Below are 17771 nucleotides of genomic sequence, written 5' to 3'. Positions count from 1 at the left end.
GCCACAGTCTGACATTTTGTTACCAATCATGTCTCAGCCGGGCTCATCGGAATCCAAAGCAGTCCCGGACAGGGACCCTTTGTTTGATCCGTATGCTTCTCCCGGCGATCAACAGTTGCAACCTCAAGGCCCTGCACTGGAGGGGACCGGAGCTTCAACTACCACCCCTCCTCTCATCGATCTCGGCAGTGAGGGTGAAAAGCCGAAGGCCATCACCATCCCACTGTTTTCAGCGCCTACACCCTCGGAGTGGGGACCCAGGCCGCGGGAAACGAGAGAACGCAGGGCCAGCGGGATGTTCCATCCGTTACCTTTGGATGGGCGCCGAAGTCTAGAGACAGTCCCTGAGCAGGACAGCAGCCAACCATGGCTATTTTGGAACAGGACGACCGAACAGATGGAATGGGAAACGTCCCATTGCGGCGTCCTAAGCTGGGACTATTCGGAAGTCACCCCGTGGTCGAAACAACCAGAGATTTCCGAACAACGTTGGGTACAAATGCAAAGTCGTACCCTGGCTGTGGATTCTGGCATTTCCGCAGTTACTGGATTGGCCAAAGGAATTCTAGCAGCGAGGTCGCAAGACAACCAAGGAGACCCTCCACCATGGAGACCGAGTACCCCGGTGACCACCACCGCAGGAGACTTAACGACACTAAGTGAAAGACCAACGGACCAACAGGGTCCAAGTAGAGTTCAGTCATTAGAAGCTAGGTTAGCCGATATGGAAGAAAGCCTAGCCCATGCCATACATTTACTCTCAGTAATGGTAGCGGGGAATGGGGAGAGGCCATCGCCCGAAGAAATGGCTCTACAAATAGCTACCCTCCAAAGCGTGATCTCCCACCCGCGGGAGCCTGCCCCATCTCAGTCGGCCACCAAGGACAAACCAGGGACAGGAGGTGAAGGGGATTCCTGCTCCGATAACCAGTGCCCAGACGATCCTGAGGGGTCTACATCTGACTCGGAGGAAGAGGAAGATTCCTGCCCTGGAGATACTCCAACAGAAGTCCCTAAAGATGCCAGCCCTGGAGATACTCCGACAGAGGTCCCGGGAGCGGGCGGAGATGAACCAGTGCGCCCGACGGGATCAACTACTCCGGTAATACCCCCCCGGCTTCTCCGGTAATCCTCCCACCGGATCAGCAAGAAGAACTTCCAGCTCCTCCGAGGGGGGGGACACCACACCAAACGCCAACAACAACCCCCTTGCAACATCCTCCGGGACGGGATCAACCTATGCAGACCATACCCCGAGGACTTCTTCCAAGTCCGAGATTGACGACGCCGGGAGGGGCAAGCCCGCGCGGTCCGGCACCTATCAGGCCCTCACCGCAGCGGCCCCTTCCGCTCTGACCTCAACAAATACCACCATCGCAGCCTATAAGGCCACCTCCAGCTCAACCGCTGTTACCACCTCCCGATCAACCGGTAAGGCCTCCCCCACTTCAACCGCTCCGACCCGCACCCCAGCGACCACTTCCGGCCCAACCTGTTCGGCCACCCCCAACCCAACCGGTACGGCCACCGCCAGTTCAGCCGGTGAGACCGCCACCAATTCCATCGATCCCGCATCTACAGCCGCAGCCGGGGGGGCCCAGGCAACCATTGCCGCAGCCACAACCCTGGCCCCAACCGCTTCCCCAGCAACCTCCTATCACACCACAGACGCAGCTATCCATCCCGGTGGACTACTACCCCACCACCACCACAGTCCCACGGCAAGATCTCCCGATGGGCTGGGTGAAACTGGAAGCCACTTTTGACGGGGATCCTTCCAAGTTGGGATTTTTTCTGGTACAAGTGGTGCAGTTCTTCAATCGATGGGGACATCTATTCGGGAGCGAGGCTAGCCAGATCGAACATCTCGGATCCTGACTTCAGGGGAAAGCGGCGGACAGGTATGTAGGACTGTATAATGTTGGGGCCCCCGAACTTAATACCTTACAAGGGTTGGTGGATGCTATAAGGGCGCAGTACGAAGACCCGTTGGAGGAAACTAGAGCCCGAACGGAACTTCAAGCAATTAAACAGGGCAGCATGTCGGCCAGAGACTATGTTACAAAATTCCGACAACTAGCTGCCAAATGCCCCCGGTGTGAGGAATCCACTAAGATAATATTGTTCAAACAAGGGCTAAACCCGAAACTTTTGGACAGAGCACTCATGCAAGACAATCCTCCTACGCTGCTGGGATGGATTCAATTAACTTGTGAGGTTGAAAATCGTATATTAGAAGTCCGATTAGTTGAACAGCAACAACAATCGGCACAAAGATGACCTCTAACTTTGCAAAAGGGTGGACGAGGCCCTGGATATGCTACTCGGGGAGCAAGAGATGCTAGATGGCAACAAGGCTTGTGCTTGCAATGCGGACAAGGTGGTCACTTTGCAGTGCAATGTCCATACCGGCCTGTGCAAAGACCTCCGCTCCAATTACGGCGTCCAACCCCTGCTCCGTTTCCACTATCTCAACGCCCAACACCCGCTCCCAGATCGGGCAGGGGTCGCGGCACTTCTCAACGAAATGTCCCCGACAGAGGGTTAGAGGTAAAGGAACTCATGGAGTACGACCCTACTGCCTTGAACGGAGAGGAGAATCCAGAGAGTCCCCAGTCGGGAAACGAAATGGATCTGTCGTAAAGGGACCCAAACGGCAGATCCACTCTCGGTCCGCCCCAACGAGGGACCGGCCACAAGGGTCCATACTGTTTATACCAGTGACTTTGTTAAACCCTGAGAGAAAGATGCATATCCGGGTACAAGCCCTCATTGACTCAGGCTGCTCTAGAGACATCATTGCCCCCGCTCTAGTTAACGGACTGGTATTGCCAGTGCGGGAATTGAAAAACCCGGTCATCTTCGAGCAAATGGATGGCACCAACATGAACCCTGTCACCACTGAAACAATCCCGGTGGTGACGGGCATGGGCCAACACTTGGAAAGAAGATCTTTTGTTATTAGTACCACTGCCAAATACCCGTTGATCCTGGGCAGTAAGTGGCTATGCGATCACAACCCCTACATAAATTGGGCTGAAGGAAGCATCACCTTCAGTCATGCCAATTGCGAAAACCATCGGTGGGATCAAAATTGGGGTACCAATCCGACCCACACCGAAAAGGCCCTCCTTACACAAGAAGAAATAAACCAGATACCTGAACATTATTGGGCTTACCTACCGGCCTTCTCCGAAGAAGAAGCCGACACCCTACCCCCGCACAGATGAACCGATTGTGCGGTAGAGATCTTACCCGGAGCCTCGCTGCCAAAAGGCCGACTCTACCCCATGAGTCTCAAGGAAAGAGAGGAACTCAGAAAGTTTATTGACACCAATCTCCAAAGAGGATTCATCCGTCCAGCCAATAGTCCCCACGCAGCACCAGTTCTTTTCGTAAAAAAGAAAGACGGAGGACTCCGACTATGCACGGACTTTAGAGGACTTAATGCTGTTTCAACCAACAACGCCTATCCCATCCCGCTCGTCCGGGATCTTCTCAACGTCGTGGCCCAAGGTAAGATCTTTACAAAATTAGATTTGAAAGATGCTTACTTCCACGTTCGTATCAAAGCCGGGGACGAGTGGAAAACCGCTTTTAATACATCCCTTGGACAGTATGAATACTTAGTTATGCCTTTTGGATTAACGGGAGCACCATCTGTATTCATGTCCATGATAAATGAAGTACTACATGAATTTCTGTATAAAGGAGTGGTGGTGTATCTAGATGATGTGTTAATTTATTCAGATTCGGAGGAAGACCATATACAATTGGTCAAAAAGGTCCTGGCCACCCTAATGAGTAACAAACTGCCTATTAAACTGTCTAAATGTGAATTCCATAAAACTGAACTCACTTACCTTGGTTACTGCATATCCCAAGATGGCTTGAAAATGGATCCAGCCAAAATACAGGCGATCCAAGAATGGCAAACTCCCACTACCCGTAAGGAACTGCAATCTTTCTTGGGATTTGCCAATTTTTACCGGGAATTCATTGCAAATTTTGCGCAGATAGCACTTCCCCTGACGGAACTATTAAAAACCAAAGACAAAGGGGATCAAGCTAAAAAGCCCAGCTCCAAATTATCGTGGACACCCGATTGCCAGATAGCCTTTGATCGCCTGAAGATGCAGTTCGTAACAGAACCCATTCTCTGTCACCCTAATGAAAACTACCCCTTCATAGTGCAGGTCGACGCCAGTGATACTGCAATTGGAGGTGTATTATTGCAGAAAGGGGAGGACGGGAAGCTTCGACCTTGTGCATTCCTATCGAGAAAGTTTTCGGAGGCTGAAAGAAATTGGAATGTGTGGGAGAAGGAAGCCTTTGCAGTAAAGGCAGCCCTCACAAATTGGCGGCATTGGCTAGAGGGGGCACGCCACCCATTCGAGGTTTGGACAGACCATAAAAATTTGGAAGCCCTCCGAAGTCCCCGCCGGTTAAATGCCAAACAATTACGGTGGTGCGAATTTTTCTCCAAATTCAATTTCACTTTGAACTACCTGCTGGGCAAAACCAATTTTCTTGCAGACGCCCTATCGCGCATGCCCCAACACAAAAGCAAACGGGAGGAGACTATAGATACAGTCTTCTCACCTACGCAATTAGGAGGCGTGGTAACTACACGCAGCCGCACACGTCAGCACCTTCAGCACAGCCCCCAAGAGTGGAAATCGAAACTTAAGGCTGAGGTGGAGAAGGAGGGGGAGAAGGCACCCAAATCCAAACTGCATCAGTCCCCGCAGGGGGAGTGGTTATTGGGGAATCGCTTGTATGTACCCGACAGTATGCGGAAGGAGGTTTTACAGCGGTGTCATGATGCCCCCACCGCAGGACACTATGGCTACCTAAAAACGCTACATTTAATACAATGGCAGTTCTGGTGGCCGGGCATGCGCAAAGACATTTCCCAATACGTTGCCTCCTGCCCCATTTGCCTCAGCGCCAAAACCCGGAAAGGAAAGCCACCGGGTCTGTTGCAACCCCTGGAAACGCCCAGTAGACCCTGGGAAACAATATCGATGGATTTTATCACTGATTTACCAGTATCCAAGGGACACAACTGCATTTTAGTGGTAGTGGATCTGTTTTCCAAGCAAGCTCATTTCATCCCATGTACCACTATACCCACCGCTCGAAAACTGGCAGACCTATTTCTAAAGCACATTGTAAAATTACATTCTTTTCCGTCCAAGGTGATTTCGGATCGCGGCGGACAGTTCGTTGCCAACTTCTGGTGGGAGCTTTTACAGATGTTGAATATTGAACAGGGAATCAGTTCAAGCCACCACCCACAAACCGACGGGCAGTCGGAAAAAACTAATCAAATTCTAGAGCAATTCCTTCGTTGTTACATCAATTTCCAACAAGACAAGCTGGGTGGACAACTGGGTGGACCTCCTCCCTCTAGCAGAGTTTTCATACAACAACAGTGTGCACGCATCCACAGGAGAAGCCCCATTTAAAGTTGTGTATGGGGCCCATTTTAATCCTTTTCCACTAGACGCCCCCCCTTCCTCCGCGCTGGCTTCGCCAGATGTATCTTCATGGTGGAAGGGGGCAGCCCAGCAATGGACTCTCATTAAGAAACACCTAGAGAAAGCCAAACAGGATTACAAAAAGTACGCAGATCGCCATCGTGCGGCCGAATGGGAATTACAACCAGGAGATCATGTTTATATATCCACCAAAAATCTAAAACTAGCCCAACTCAGCCGCAAGCTGGCATTGAAATTCCTCGGACCTTTTACAGTACGCAAAGTAATTAACAAAGTGACTGTTGCTGTAAATTTACCCAAAAATCTTCGCCATGTCCACGACACCTTCCACGTCAGCCTGCTGAAGAAAGCTCCAACAGATGATAAATGGCACGTCAAGGCTCCACCTATCCCTACTTTGATAGATGACCAAATACACTATGAGGTACAACAGATTTTGGACTCTAAAATCAAACGCAATCAGCTGTTTTACCTCATCAGATGGAAGGACTTTGACTCTGGGTTCGATGAGTGGGTGAATTCTGTACATGTTCATGCACCTAGATTAACCAAAGCTTTTCATGCTCGCTATCCATATAAACCTGGGGGGGATCTATTTTAAAGGGGGCAGAATGTCAGGTTCAATGTGTATATGAGCTGTACTGACTCCATTTTCTAATGCTTCTAGTGTTTAAGTGCTTTCTCCACAGGTGCACATGTTCCCAGGCAGACTTCTCACCGAAAGGGGATGTTATGTCTATCAACGTTCCACCCCAGATTGGCCTTGGAAATGTCCATCTTCCCAAGTCTGGAAGCGGTTGTTTTGAGAACTGTGGGGGGAGGCTGGTTCAGCTGGGAACTGTTACTTTGTACCTCATGCTTTTCTCTTCATTGGTAACAATGCTCTTGTACCAACCTGAATCTTCTATTCAGGCCAGTGGACTATAATGAACAATTTCTGCAGTAAAGTTTCCTTATTCAAACAATGGACTCTTGTTTGCTTGTAAAGGAGAATCTGTAGGAAGTAATTATCTAGCCACAGTCTGACAATCCAAAGGCTAAAAGAAACTTGGCTGTACACAGATCTCTTGTTGAGAATGACGTGTTAAGTACTTGCTACAGTCTATCACCCTTTTTGTCCAGCCCCCACCCTCGGTGTCTACCCAACTAGTATGAAGGTGGGAAAGCAAAAGGAGTTCTCTCAAGGTCTCTGTGGTGAGCCATCCTTGATAAGGCTGTCTCGGGAACCAGGCTGCTCCTGTGAACATAAACAATACTGGAAAAATACATCAGGCAAGCAAAATGGAAGAGCTGTGGGTAACATACCTGACATTTCTGCCCCTCCAAAGGCCTCCCCTCACCCACCAGATCCCACCTTGTCAGGGTATCTTTTGTGGAACTTGGTTATGAGTTTGGGGGCATGTACGTGAGAGGCTTCTACCCACTCACTAAAGCTTTCATCAAAGTCTTTCTACCTGATAAGATAAAAAAGTTTTTTATGTTTTATTTTGCAGTCCAGGATTTTTTCCACTTCATAATGGACTTGTCCGTCGATGAGGGTAGGATGTGGGACTCCTTTCTCAGGATGCCATTCATCAGGTGGAGGTGCTTTATTTAAGAGACTGAAGTGGAAAGTGGAGTGCATTTGGTCTAGGTTCTTTGGTAATTCAAGTTCCACTGTCACATCATTAATCACCTTTTTGACTAGGAAAGGCCCCATATACTTAAGTCCTAACTTTTTGCAGGGCTGGTCACTTCTGAAATGTTTTGTGGATACGTACACCCTGTCTCCAGGTTGCAGTTTCCATTGTTCCGCCTGATGGTGATCTGCATATTTTTTGTAATCCTCTTTGGCTTTTTTCAAAATTTTTTGGATGATTTCCCATTGTTCTGTAAGGGAGGACCACCACTCTCCCAGATCCCCTGGTCTTTGCGTTTCTGGATTAGTTTCAAAGGGTATGGATTGTCCTTCATATCCTTGCACTACTTTGAAGGGGGAGGCTCCTGTAGAACTGTGTATGGTGTTGTTATACGCATATTTGGCAAAATGAAGAAAATTGACCCAGTTGTCTTGCTGGTAGTTGATGTAGCATCAGAGGAATTGTTCCAGCACTTGATTTGTGTGTTCCGACTGGCTGTCGGTTTGAGGATGATGAGTGGAGCTTAAACCCTGTTCAATGCCCACCACTTGCAGTAGCTCCTTCCAGAAGTTGGCAACGGATTGTACACCTCAGTCCGATATTACCTTAAGAGGGAATGAATGCAATCTGACTATGTGTTTCATGAACAAGCTAGCCAGTTTCTTTGCAGTGGGAATAGTGGTACACGGGATGAAATGAGCCTATTTGGAGAATAAGTCCACCACTACTAGAATACAAGTGCACCCCTTCGAGGGGAGCAGATCTGTTATGAAGTCCATTGAAATAACTGCCCATGGTCTAGAGGGGGTCTCTAATGGTTGCAATAGTCCAGGAGGTTTTCCCCTTCTAGATTTGGCCATTATACAAATGGGGCAGGAGGAAACGTACTGGGAGACATCTCGTCTCATGTGTGGCCACCAGAATTGCCGTTGGATGAGGTGGAGGGTCTTAAGGTAGCTGAAATGACCAGCCAACTTGGCGTCATGGCATTGCTGGAGAATTTCTTTCCTTGAAGTTAAGGGGATGTAGAGTTTCGATCCTCGGCGCCATTTGCCCGCCTCCGTTTGCTTGAGTTCAGCTTTGGGCGCTCCCTCCCCCTCTTTTTCCACCTCACATTACACTTTCTCCCTCCATTCACTGAGATCAGATTGTTACTGGACCTGCTCTTTTGAATGGGGAGTTAGCTTAGCAGTCCAGAACTAAATTTAGTGTGGATCTAACCATCTATACCAAGGTCCCTTCTCCAGACACTCACATAATAAAGAGGCAGACTACAAATATTCAATCAATAACGTGTATTTACTAATAGTGTGGGGTAAGCCTGAACTTGCACATATACACAAGATAGCATACAAGGACTAGGAAACATAGAGTAGGAAATATAGAGACGGTTGCATGAGCAGGTACCTACGATGATAAGGGATATACTTACAATCCTGAAGTGGAGTAGAGACACAGCAGCGAGGTGGTCCAATGCCAGCACTGGATCCACAGAGAGACAGCAAGGGGTCTGGACAGGGAAGGCGTAGACACCATGTGGCTGGGGTGGCCAGCTTAAATACCCCAAAACGTACCCTGGTGCTGGTGCTGTACCTTGTGGTTCTCACAGGTTGAAACAAAGGTCTGAATGGTTTTCTGAATGTCTTAGATGGGCCACTTTAGTAATCTGATTGTGTTATAGTGACACCTTAGGAAGAGAGGACAAAGGAGGGAGGGGGAGATCCGGGTGTGTTGAATGGATGTTCCAGCGGACAGGGCTTGTCCTGATGTCATCAGCTCTGAAATGTGGAGGCTTCTTTGAGATGCTTTCTCTAAGTGCTTGGGGTGGTCGGCACTTAGCTGCTTCTCTGGGGCAGCTCTCAAGATATGCAGAGCGGGGCGATGTTCTCTCACTGCGGACATGGTGTGCTCGCTTCACAGTAATGGCTTCCCAGAGCAGGCTTCTTCTCTAGATCTTCTGGCTGCCTAAGAACATGGCTGCCGGCTGGGCATGGCTGGGGCTTACTAGCAGGCTGCCTGGTAGCGAGGGCAAGCTGGGTGACCAGCCCGTGGGAGTCTCCGGACGGGGACTGGCCAGGGGGTGCCTGGTCAGGCTCGCTGGAGGTCTTCCCCGGCTGGCACCTGGCTGCTAACAGCATGGCTGGGGCCCAGGTGAGGCAGGCTTCCATGGAGGCAGGGAGACAGCTCGTAAAACACAGTCCATAGCAGGGAACAAGCACAGCCCATGGTGGATGGCAAGGCAGGCACGGAGCACATGTGTAATAAAGTCCAAACACACACAGGGAGGTCCAGATATAGGCTTGGGCAAGGCTGCCCAGAAAGAGAGTTCTTAGTGTAGTTGTCCAGACATGGATTCAGGAAGCTAACACAGTCCATTGCAGTGGCAGGATAATAAACAAACAGGCAGGAAACTGACACGTGTACAAAGATGCACACGTGCAGGGCAGTCTTTGTTGCAGTAGTAAATCAGCACCGCGGGAAACTCCAACACAGTTCATGGCAGGCCTCAAAGTGGGAGAGGAGGCTGCTTGGCAACAAGATTTCAGGCTGTTTTGCATTTTGGCTGCTTTGCTGCGAGTAGTTACCGCCCCTCCCAATTGGGTGGGTGAGAATACAGTGTCAATGGCTTCCTCCCTCTGACTCTCGTGTTGGGGCATGTGCGAAAGGGCATCCGCTAGGAATTTGGCCCTCACCGGGAGATAGTTTAGAGTGAAGCTGAATTTGGAAAAGAATTCTGCTCACCGAAGTTGCTTAGCATTGAGACGGCGGGGTGTGCGGAGAGCTTCTAAGTTTTTATGATCTGTCTAGACTTCAAATGGGTGGTGGGCTCCCTCTAACCATTGTCTCCATGTAGCGAGGGCAAGCTTAACGGTGAAAGCTTCCTTTTCCCACACACTCTAATTCCTCTCCACATCAGTGAATTTCTTTGAGAGGTAGGCACAGGGGCGTAATTTTTTGTCCTCATCCTGTTGTAGTAATACCCCTCCCATTGTGGTGTCGCTCGCATCGACCTGCACAATGAACTGCTTTTCGTCCGGATGCTGTAGCACCGTTTCGGATGTGAATTTGCTCTTTAACAGCTCAAAAGCTTGCTGGCACTCTGGTGTCCAATTTAATTTGGAATGCGTTTTTTTTGCATGCACATCCTTTCCCTTTGTTTTCAATAGATCTGTCAAGGGTAAGGCTATTTGTGCAAAGTTCTCTATGAAGGGTCGGTAGAAGTTAGCAAATCCCAAAAACGACTGTAGTTGCTTTCTAGTGTTGGGGCAACCCACCCATTAATGGCTTGAACTTTTGCTGGATCCATTTTCAGCCCTTGGCTGGAAATGCGATAGCCTAGATAGTCTAATTCTTCTTTGTGGAACTCACATTTTGATAATATCACCGGCAATTTGTGCTTTATTAATGCCTTTAGTACTTTGTGGACCAATTCCACATGTGACTTTTTATCTGGCGTATAAATAAAAACATCATCTAGGTAAACCACCACTCCCTTGTACAGGTATTCATGTAGCACTTCATTGATGAGCATCATGTACACGCTGGGGGCCCCTTTCAGACCAAAAGGCATGACCAGATATTCATATTGCCCTAATTGGGTATTGAACACTGTCTTCCATTCATGCCCCTCCCTTATTCTCACATGAAAATATGCATCTTTCAAATCCAATTTAGGAAAGACTTTACCTTGAGCCACCATGCTAAGCAAGTCTCGAATCAGAGGGATGGGGTAGGCATTAGACATGGATACTGCATTAATTCCCCAAATGTCTGTGCAGAGTCTTAGTCCCCCATCTTTCTTTTTTACGAATAGCACTGGAGCAGCATGGGGAGAGCTAGCAGGTCGAATGAATCCTCTTTCCAAATTTTTGTCAATGAACTTCCTTAATTCCTGGCGTTCTGCAGGGCTCATGGAATATAACTTGCCTTTGGGCAGTTTTTCTCCTGGCACAAGTTCAATGGCACAGTCTGTATTACGATGAGGAGGAAGTTCATCCACTTCCCTTTCACTAAATGCTTGTGCAAGATCTTTATACTCGCAGGGAATGCTTACTAGCTCTTCTTCCATCAGTAGGACAACTTCTAAGGGGAGGGGCGCCGTCCCACCCCATGCTTTCTTCCACTCATGTAGGTGACATTGTTCTCTATTGAAGACCACCATCCCCTCTGACCATTTGATGTAGGGGTTGTGGTCCCATAGCCAGCGACTGCCGAGGATTAAGGGGTATTTGGCCACCTGGCTGACAATATAGGGTCAGGCTTCCCAATGTTTTCCCATTCCCATCAGCACAGGTTCCGTTTCATAGGCTGCCAGGCTCATGTTGGACCCGTCCATTTGTTCAAACACTATGGGATCCTCCAATTCCTTGGTTTCCAAGCCCAACCCATTGACCAAGGCGGGTGAAATGATATTACGGGAACACCCCGAGTCTATGAGGGCTTGCACTCTTACGTGCGTTCCTCACCTGGGATTTACTAGTACGACAGGCATGAACAATATGGCCCCCCTTTCTCTCACCTCCACAGGGGGGGATTCTTTACTGACCTACTGTTGGGGCCTCATTATGGCAGATCCTCCTCGTTTCCCGACTGCAAGGACATCTCGCCTTCTCTGGCCTGGCAGATATTCTCGCTTATTAATTCTTCTGCTTCCAGCCTGGTGTCTGGCTTTCCCCACCATGCAGGAGGTTTCCGATCAGTTCTGACTGTGCGCGGGGCCAGGGTTGGCCTAGTTGTTGCTGGTTCCGAAGGAGCTCTGAGAGGGCATTGGGCTGCGAAGTGCCCACTACTCCCGCACTGTAAACACAGGCCTTGCCTCCAACGGGTGTCTCTGGTTCCCCGAACTATCCCTGTTCCCACAGGGATTCCTCGGCCTCTTCCCGGAGCGTTTGGTGCTCTTCTCGCGCCACCTAGCTGGTGTTGTTTTACAAGGCGGACGACTTGGGTGCAATTTTCCACTTTACACGCTAGTTGAATCCAGCCTAGAAGTGTGGGGGGATCATCTTGCATTAAAGCTCTGTCCAGAAGCTCTGGGTTTAAGTCATTTCTGAATAATTCAATTTTGACCCCCTCGTGATAGGTTGGGCATTTGGATGCCTGCTGGTGGAATTTAGCTGCATATTCCCTTACTGGTTTGGAGCCTTGTCTAATGGCTCTTAACTCCATGCGAGCCCTCTCGCTTTCCAGTGGATCCTCATATTGGGCTAACAGTGCTGCTATAAAAGCTTGTAAATCCCAAAGTTCAGGAACCCCCATATCGTAAAGGGTCATGTACCATTCAGCTGCAATCCCTTCCAGTCGGGATGCCAAATGGATGAGCTGACTTTGCTCAGTGCGGAACAGATGCCCCCACTCATTAAAGAATTGCAAATCCTGCACAATGAAAAATCCTAGCTTTTGTGGCTCACCATCAAAAGTAGCCTCCAGCTTAATCCATCCCATGGGTAAGCCCATCCCCCTGGCTCTAGCATCTATGGGCGCTCAAATGGGGGCTGTGATCTGTCTTGGCTGAGGGGGGCCACATGGCCCCTGTGATCCTGCAGGGCAGGTCCAGGAGGTACGCAACTTGGGATCGGTTGGTTTCGCGGTGCTGGTACTGATGCTGGGGCTGGTGGATCAACTGGAGCTGGGCAGGGAATAGGTGGCTGCCTGGGGGCCACAGCCAGCCCACTTAGCCGATCTCTTGGCAGGCCAGGATAGGGTGCGGGTGGCACCACCGGCAGCCGCAGTCTGGGTACTGCCTTGCTTCTCCTGCCAGATGGTGCTGATGCCCCTGAGGCCCGCAGGTCAGCCTGGCCAGCAGCGTCTGTTTGTGTGCTCACTGGTACCAATGGGGGTGGAGGCGGTAATACTGCAGGCGGGTGTTGAGGGCCAGTCGGTTGGGCAAGCATTAATTCCATCAGTTGGGCAGTTTGGGCTAGTTCCCCCCTCATGGCCTCCACTTGAGCCTCCAGAGTGGCATAGTGGGCTGCCTCGTCAATAGGTCCTAGTGGCCTTCCATCGCCAGGATTTCCTGGTACAGTCACTGCAGCTCTGAGGAGTTCCTCCTCCCAAGCTTGTTGCATCTTTAAGGCCCGGTCCCACTCCTCGATCAGGATCGTAGGTTCCATCCCTGCTCCAGAATCTGGCGTAGTTCCTGTCGGGTTTGCTAGTACCCTTGAATCCTGGGGAGTACCCGCTCTGATAGGAGTCCCAGAAGTGTCATGGTAGTCACTGGAGCTGGACGATGTAGATCCAGGGGCACCCTCTGTGAGGTCTCCCCCAACTTGTACATCCTGAGGCACTGATTTCATAGTTTCCACCGTGCTTAGGCAGCCTGCTTGAGAGTCCTGAAACACTGTCCCTCCAGCCTCTAAAGGTATTAATGGGTGTTGGATTCCAGAAACACTGTCCGTCCAACCCTTAGTAAGGCCTGATACCGCTAACAGATCATAGCACATAACTTTGACTTGCTCCATAAAGATATCCAAACGATCCTCTGGTTGGCGTTGTCCCGCTCCCAGAGTAGTGGGGTCTGTGCATCCTACCTCCACATGTTCCCAACTGTGGAGTTCTTGCGGCGAGACCCACTGTAGTTGTAAGAAGGGGTTTCCCTCCCCATCTCAGTCTCAAGCAGTCCCTGCTCCTCCATGTAGCAGCTGGCCGACTCATCCCAACAGTAATTAGGGGCCACACTGTGCATCACCGGGGGAATTGCAGCAGTAGACGTTTGCAACGTTTCCCAAGCACGATCTCCTCCTTGACTTTCCACGATAGGGGTGAAGTGAGGGTCTAAGCTGCTGAGTCCCATCCTGGCCGAATAGCATGTAAACAGAGTCCCTCTGCGCCACTCTCTATCCTCTCTTGGTCGGGGGGCCCACTGTCTTGGTGTGGGTAAGGAAGTCCACGTTAAGTGGGAAACTCCACTCCGGGGAATAGCTCCCAATTCAGCCCACGACACATCCCCAGCCAGTGCCGGTTGATAACTCCCCTGAAGTTGGATAGAAGATCCTCCTGCCACCTCTCCTGGTGCAGACGGTTCAGTTGGTGCATAACCGGTAGCCATCTCTCCAGGGTGTGGGGGTTGGGAGGACAAAGACGATTCTCAACAATATGTCAGTCTATGGAAAGCAGGATACTCTGATTTCATCTCCCCACCCCTTGCAGCAAGAAATCCAAGGTCTCTTGAGTCGAAGGTTGTTTATTGAGAGAATATATATTCAGAAAGTACAGGTGTCCATAGATGATCCAAAGGCTAAAAGAAGCTTGACTGTACACAGATCTCTTGTTGAGAATGACGTGTTAAGCGCTTGCTACAGTATATCACCCTTTTCGTCCAGCCCCCACCCTCGGTGTCTACCCAACTAGTACAAAGGTGGGAAAGTGAAAGGAGTTGTCTCTCAAGGTCTCTGTGGTGAGCCATCCTCGATAAGGCTGTCTTGGGAACCAGGCTGCTCCTGTGAATATAAACAATACTGGAAAAATACATCAGGCAAGCAATATGGAAGAGCTGTGGGTAACAGACCTGACATTTATTTATTTATTTATTTGTTTGTTTGTTTATTGCCTTTCTAGACTGCCCTCCCTGTCAGACAGGCTCAGGGTGGTGTGACAACATACAATTAATGACATAGTTTAAAAACAATAAAAACATTATAAATAAACATTAAAACACTATTCCATATACAGTAAAAATTTCTCAATTGGTGGATATAAATATTAAAATATGGCATTTTAGACGCAGGGCTTGGCTCTTACATCAAGCCCTGCATCACACTTATGAGCTCCTGCATGGGTGGTGGATGGTCTTCAGTGGTATGGCCGGTGAGAGGACAGCCTAACCCCCACCAAATGCCTGGCGGAACATCTCTGTCTTGCAGGCTCGGCGGAAAGATAACAAATCCCGCCAGGCCCTAGTTTCCTCAGACAGAGACAGAGCAATTGCCTATAATGCCAAAGTCAAACTCTTTCAGAAGAGTTATAACCCCAGTCTCCTCCCCCCCCTAGGTTGAAAGAAAGTCAGTTGAAGTCAACACATAGTTGCTAAGAGGCACAGCGCTGAGCCCTCAAGGCTGATTGGTTCCCAGACACTCACTCCCACCGGCACTGATAATAACACAGCTCTGCAGAGACAGCAGCAGAAACCCAGCAAAGGAAAAGTGAAGCAGCGAGGAGGCTAGTTTACTTCCTATCCCCCCCCCCAATAGTTAGACACCCCCATGTATGTCAGGCAGGCTGACATTAGGCAAGCTTTCGAGGGAGAGGTGAGATTTGTCTAGGTTGTTGGATCCTACAATTAATTACATTGATCCCTTAACCTTAGAATCATAGAACCATAGAATCGTAGAGTTGGAAGGGGCCATCCAGACCTTCTAGTCCAACCCCCTGCCCAGTGCAGGATCAGCCTAAAGCATCTCTGACAAGTATTCATCCAGCCTCTTCTTGAAAACTGCCAGTGAGGGGGAGCTCACCACCTCCCTAGGCAGCTGATTCCACCTTTGAACTACTCTGACGGTGAAAAAGTTCTTCCTAATATCCAGCCGGTTCCTTTCTGCATGTAATTTAAGCCTGCTGCTTTGGGTCCTACCCTCTGCTGCCAACTGGAACAGCTCCTTGCCCTCCTCCAAATGACAGCCTTTGAAATACTTAAAGAGAGTAATCATGTCCCCCCTCAATCTCCTCTTCTCCACCGCACCTGGAGGACATCTGCCTGGAGGATCAACTGTGCTGGACATCCGGAGAGGAGGCCTGGTAGGAATCTTTTTTTAATTTTTTTTTAAATTTATTGATGCTGGGCCAATGTACTGCTGTGGCCTGCCTCTGCAAAAAGATGTTTCAGTTTAGTCTTGGCATGGCCTGGCGGGACATTTTCAGGTTGGGCAAGAGGACAATGTTTGGGGTGGGGGTGGGGGGTTCAATGATGCTTGCTGTGCTTGCTAGATTTAATGTTTCCTTTGTTATGCTTGAGTGTGGGCTTGATCTAATGTTTCCCAGGCCTAAAAAACCAGTGTGCCAGCTTCTGGCCTACACAGGCCAGAAGCTCTGCTGGGTGCCTTTGGTGCCTTTCTGCTGGCTGGCACTCACAATTTTGCTTCACAGACAGGATTGGTAGCTTGCTTTGCTGTTTGTGGTGCCCTTGAGCTAATGCTTCCCAGGCTCTTAAACAAGTGTTCCGGCTTCTGGACTACACACAGGCCTGCAGCTCTGCTGGGTGCCTCTGGTGTCTTTCTGCTGGCTGGCCTGGCACTCACAATCACTATTTTGCTTCACAGACAGGATTGGTAGCTTGCTTTGCTGTTTCTGGTGCCCTTGAGCTAATGCTTCCCAGGCTCTTAAACAAGTGTGCCGGCTTCTGGACTACACACAGGCCTGCAGCTCTGCTGGGTGGCTCTGGTGTCTTTCTGCTGGCTGGCCTGGCACTCACAATCACTATTTTGCTTCACAGACAGGATTGGTAGTTTGCTTTGCTGTTTCTGGTGCCCTTGAGCTAATGTTTCCCAGGCTCTTAAACAAGTGTGCCGGCTTCTGGACTACTCACAGGCCGCCCTGCAGCTCTGCTGGGTGCCTCCGGTGTCTTTCTGCTGGCTGGCACTTACAATTATGCTTCACAAACAGATTGCAGTTGACTGTTGCTGAGAGACTGCCTTCGTGGACTTCTTCTGGACTGGACTGCACCTGGAGGACATCGGCCTGGAGACCTCTGAGTGTGGAGGATCAACTTTGCTGCTGGACATACGGAGAGGAGGACTGGTAGGGATTTTTTTAAAATCTCCTTTTGGAAATTCATTGCTGCTTCTGGGCCAATCTGCTAGCATATGTTTCAGTTTGGTCTTCATGGCTTGGGCTAGTAGGGGGACATTTTCTGGTTGAGCAAGAGGACAATGTTTGGGGGTGGGAGGGGGGTTCAGTACTGCTCGTTGTGCTTGCTTGATTTAATGTTTCCTGTGTTATGCTTGACTGTGGGCTTGATTTAATGCTTCCCAGGCTTAAAAACGAGTATGCCAGTTTCTGGCCCACACAGGCCTGCTCTGCAGGGTGGGTGTGTTGTGTTTTTCCACTGGCTGGGCCTAGCCTTTCGGGGGGGATTCTTGCATGCCACCTGACTTTTAACTCTGGCACAGCTTCCCCACAGTGGCTTCATGAGTGTCTAGGCCCAAAGCAGATCTGGGCCTTGACTTTTAGGGGTTGTGTGTGTAGCGTGTGTGATTCTGTTAACATTCCAACTTTCTTAACAGCATCGCGGAGGAGAGGAGGACCAGCTGCACGACTGCCTGAACATCGCTGGACTGCAGGACTGGTGAGTGAGTCTGTGGGTTTACAGCAGTGTGGGCTTAGGGGTGGGTGTTTGCTAGCTTGGGAGGGAGAGGTACATTTTCAGAACACCGCATCCACACCCCACACAGACACACCACAGAAACATTGTTCCCGCTAAATAGTGTCTTAGGTAGGTAGGCCAGTTAGTAGGCATTCAGTGGCTAATTGCCCTCAACCTAATCGATCAGGGAACCGAGATTAGTTTTTTAAAAACATTAAATAATAATAATAATAATAATAATAATAATAATAATAATAATAATAATAATAATAATAATAATAATATGATTATTGCTTTTCTGGCCGAAGCCATAAGCCATACAAACACCAACAAAATATGAACTGTACACTTGAA

This window comes from Eublepharis macularius, chromosome 15, assembly GCF_028583425.1.
Source record: "Eublepharis macularius isolate TG4126 chromosome 15, MPM_Emac_v1.0, whole genome shotgun sequence".
Classification (NCBI taxonomy): Eukaryota; Metazoa; Chordata; class Lepidosauria; order Squamata; family Eublepharidae; genus Eublepharis; species Eublepharis macularius.
Note: the sequence above shows the minus strand (reverse complement) of the source record.